The following is a 5,136-nucleotide window of genomic DNA, read 5'->3' as shown; positions in this document are numbered from 1 at the left end:
GAGTGTTGCACATTGAAATAAACACAGCTGCATTTATTTGAGCATGTGATTCCATGTACATGTAAAAACATTCCAACAAACACACTCAGTGGATTTATTTGAATATGCAATGGGGCAGTTATTCAAATAAACATGCTCAGTGCAATTATTTGAATTTCATAGAGCATGTTCATCAATCACAGCTCTCCATTAAAAAAACAACAACAAAGAATTTACATGAAAAAATATATGTGAGTACAACCTGATTGTTGAAATTTTATAGGGTAGCCAAAGTTATGACTCCCTCATTAACTCTAAGTCAGCTACACTGCATTCAATGACATTTTTTTTGATGATTGATTGGCTCAGCAGTCACTTGAACATTATAACAGAATGACCACAAGATGTAGATACATATAATAATGAACTTTCCAAATCTGAAATGTATGGAGATGTGAAATCTGTCTCTTTCAAGAACAGAGTAATTCCTCCTAGGCATTTTAGATCAAGGGCATGCTGGTCAAATTATTATGGCTCTAATTAGCACTCCCATAAACTGCAAGGTTTTTTTTTTTTTGTTGTTTTTTTTTTTACATGCAACAAAATGGCACATCCCTCCATTTGAAAACATCAAATAAATCAAAGCTGACTCATCTGAACATTTTAAAACATTGATTAAATCTTATGACATGTATGTGTACCAAGAAATCATCTAGGTGTACCAAAAGCTGATTTATGCTTCTCATAAATATGTACTGACATAATCTAATATACTAAAATGTGAAGGGGCTTTTAGTCACTGAAAGCTGCATTGTGTAACAAAGATGATGAAAAGACATGACTTATGCCCATCTTTAAAAAAAAAAAAAAAAAGACTAATATTCAGACTGAAGGCTTAACCTTGGTTTTATTCAATTAAAATTGTTAAACTGTGCACAGTGATTTTTTTAGAACTTGAAACATTTGTGATGTTGGCTGTTGAAATCTTTGTTACCTTCGCTGTGAGTTGGAATTGTACATATTTAGTAAACCATGCAGACAAAACAAACTTTTTAGACAATATTTTTACTGGAGAGTTTTCTTTTCCTGTATTCCATGTTTTAAAATCTCCCTTCCCAAAATAAAAATGTCAATCCCAAATTTGAAGAGGTATAAAGGAATGATTGCTTCCTTTAGAGTTTAAATATTTAAATAAACAATAAGATAATCCACAACATGCTCTCTCTTGGATAGTAGGTCGTGTCCAGTTTGGGTTTGGGTTTTTTTTGTTTGTTTGTCTGTTTTGGGTTTGTTGGGGTTTTTTTATCTGATGTTTCAGAGGATCTGGCTGCTTCTGCCTTCAGGGTTGAAAAGGTTTTATTAATCTGAATCAAACAAATGTTGTATAATAACAAAGACTAATCTTCAAGTGGACTTCCTCTGTAAAAGAAATGTAGGATAAACCTGGGATGTGAAAGTAGATGACACCCTGAATTCCACTACATGGAACTCCAAAACAGTCTTCAAAAATGCTTAATAAATCTCACAGTTCCTACTTGGCATGGAGACAAATGACAAAAATTTTAATAACTTTAATCAAAAAAGGCATTGTTGGGGAGGGGCCTTGAATATTAATCTGAAACAATTTGACTTTAAAGCTTTTGGAAAAAAAATTCTCTTTTTCTATATCTGCCTGTGATTCTGTGAGCATTATAAAGCTCAGTAACCTAGGTTTTTAAGATTACCCAGTCAAATGTCTGGCTTTCAATAGGTGGAACATGCCTGTTAATTTTGAAATGAAGGATAAGCCCCAAAATGTTAAAAATAGACTATTGCCCTGACAGGAAATTCAGCGTTGGCAAGCATAGGACAAAGAAGGACCTTATCTGATAGGAAAAAAAGAAAAAAGAAAAAAAAAAAAAAGGCTTATGATCTTACTCTGACCACTCTCAGGGAAGGAGAAAGGGAATAGGTAAGGAGGGTGTGGGTGTGGGTGTGGGTGTGTGTCTGTGTGTGTGTGTGTGTGTGTCTGTGTGTTTTTGTGTCTGTGCCTGTGTGTGTGAGTGAATTACGTGTATATGTGTCTACAGGCTTATCTACTTGTATAGTGAGTTAACATTAAACTAGCTAGCAGTGTTTAACATACACATGCATCCATTTGAAAAGAGAGAGAGCTTGAAAGGAAGTCTTTTGAGACACAAAAGATATACAATTTTTTATAAGCAGAAAACACTAAATGAAAAACATTGATATTGAAAGAAGAATGAATCATTCCAGAATATCAGGAAAATGCTTTCTTCTCATGTCAAAGATACTTGCTAATCACTAAATAGGAAAAAAAATATATACACACACATATGTGTGTGTGTATGTTTTGAAATAACTGAGTCACCTTAAAATATTTTATAAGAAATTTCAATTATTTGGCACTTTTACTTAGAAAAGAAAGACTTTTGAAATACCCAGATCCCATTATTAATGATTTACTTTAGGAAAGGAAGCAAGCTATCTCTAAATTTTCAAAGGGAAAAGATGGGAAGAAAATATTATTTTGGAAAGAAACTTGTTAGAAACATCTCCAGTCTCATAAAAAGCACTAGAGTATCTCTAATGACCACAAGTGGCCCAGACCTTGGTTTTCCTATCTCCTTTAAAATAGACCACTTTCTGTACACACACACACACACACACACACACACACACACACAGAGTGTTTCCCAACACTGCTCTGTCAGGCTGGATCAGTACAGACGTGAAAGGGAGAATACCATCTATTGAATAACCCTCAACCACTTCCTGAAGCACTGAAATATTCTTTGGAGGTCTACCACTTCATTATTGAACATGCTTAGAAAGTGTGAGCTCACAGGTTTCCGGTGGAAGGTACATCTAAGCAAAAAAAAAAAGAAAAAGAAAGAGAAGTAGAAACCACGCTACCCAACTTTTTTAACCCTTTAAATGGATTGATGGACAGAGTTAGTTTAGTTTAGATATAGTTGTTCTAACATATATATATATAAACTCTTTTCTTTTCCAGAAGTTATAGTGAACTCTGGATTGAGTAAAGAATGTGCAAAATTTTTAAAGTTTTTTAAAACTTGAAATACTTAAAACATGTCTTTTGAAATCCTTGCTACCTTTACTGTGAATAGGAATTTTACATAGCTATTAAACAGACAAAACAAACTTCTTAGACAATATTGTTATCAGAGTTTAATTTTCTGGTATTCCATATTTAGAACTCTTCCAAAGTAAAAATATCAGGTTTGAAGAGGCACGACGAAGTGATTGTTTCTTCTAGAACTCAAGTATATAAATCAACAATAAATTTTTGATAATGATTTTTCATCCAGATTTGTCTTTTCACTGGTGTAGGAAATCCTTGCCCTCCAAGTGTGGTAATTCCCTTCTTTAATACAGATCAGCAATTGCCTTTCAGTTTATTAGCTTAAAGAGTTGCCTTATGGGATAGAGAAGTTAAGCACAAGGTCACATAGCCAATAAGTGTCACAAGCAGGATCTGAACCCAATTCTTCTTTTCTATGGGGTCTAACATTCTATTTGGTATGCTGTGCTGCCTCTTTAATGATTATTAGCAAAAAAAAAAAAAAAAATTCCATAGGGGAAAACATGCTAATGTAATTTAAAATTAATAGTGAATATGTAACCCATTAGTTCCAACCAGAACAAAATGGATTTGAGTTTAGATTTTATCATAATCCTATTAGAAGTATCAAATAAATATTTTCCGCTTTGCCTTGAAAAAGCAAAATAATAGCAGTAAAATAGTATATACACACACACACACAAAATTTCCCATAAGTAATGTTAAGCCTACCATGAGTCTACATTCTCCCAAACCCAAAAAGTCCTATAACAGTTATAAACTCTTTTATAGCTTGCCTGAGTTATAACTCAGTCCTTGCCTAAGATTGTTTCAAGCCATGTTCTAATCCGACAATAAAATTCTGCTATGAGCTAGCTTAAGAGCTAATCATAGTCATAGAACTGTAGATTATATAACCACCTAGAATCCTTTTTGGAAGTAAGAAGGGCAATATAAATTCTAAATAAATAACAACTTAGTCTTCCAAGCTCTAGAAATACCACAATCTCCTGGGCCTTAAACCTGGAAAAGTCCTTAGAGAACACTTCAATAATCTTTCTTTCCCTTGTTTACAGACAGAGGATACTTAGCAAAATACCTGGCACTAAGTAGATACTTAAGGAAAGCTTATTAATTGATTGAAGATCACCTGACTGGTGACAGAGCTGGGCCTCCTGACTTCCAATCCAATACATTTGCCACTATTCCATATATTTTGCTGCAAAAAAAAAAAAAAAAAAAAAAAAAAAAAAAAAAAAAAAAAAAAGTTGTTATATTATGTACATAGGGATCATTCAGGGGAAGAAATGGAAGCTATTTATACTGGGAACCCTGACTGTATTTACCAGGATATCATTGTCATTTGCATGTTGTCAGATGCTTTGCACGCTGACAAGTCAGACTATGCTCTCCACGAATAGGATTCTATCAGCTCAGGAAGATAGAGAAACATTCTCTCTTTTAAAAAAGAAAAGCCTGTACACATCTCACATATTCTGCCCTCCAGCTATGTCAGAGGATTATAGAATTAGAGATAGAAGAGATCTGACAAGTCATCTTGTGGCTCCCGCATAGTTTCATGGGTGAGGAAATGAAGTCCCAGAGAGTTGAACTGACCCATCAGAGGTAGCACAACTAGTATATGGGAGTAGAATTGAAATAGAAATTGAATCCAGGGCCTGCCTCCAAAGCCAGTCCTCTTTCACTTACTCCACATTCTTAGATTCAATTAGGGGGCTATAGTTCCACTGAGTCTATTAACAGCTTTCAGTACAAGCCAACTGTCTGTACTCTCAATACCAGTCATTCTTCTTCTCCTCAATGAATTTCATGAATCTTGTGGGCACCACAAGATAAGGAGGAGGAGGAAATATGCAGTAGGTGTATGCATAGTAACAGGAGCTGCAGGGGATTCATAAATCAAGAATGGAAAAATTGGAACAGAAATAGATCACAGATATTTAGAGCTGGAAGAAACCTTCAAGACCATTGAGTCCAACCCTCTCCTTTTATAGATGAGGAACTGAGACCCATCCAGAGTGTGGAAGTAATTTCCTCAAGGTGTCATAGCT

The sequence above is a fragment of the Sminthopsis crassicaudata genome, chromosome 3 (assembly GCF_048593235.1).
Source record: "Sminthopsis crassicaudata isolate SCR6 chromosome 3, ASM4859323v1, whole genome shotgun sequence".
In the NCBI taxonomy this organism is placed as follows: Eukaryota; Metazoa; Chordata; class Mammalia; order Dasyuromorphia; family Dasyuridae; genus Sminthopsis; species Sminthopsis crassicaudata.
This window is presented reverse-complemented; position numbering follows the sequence as displayed.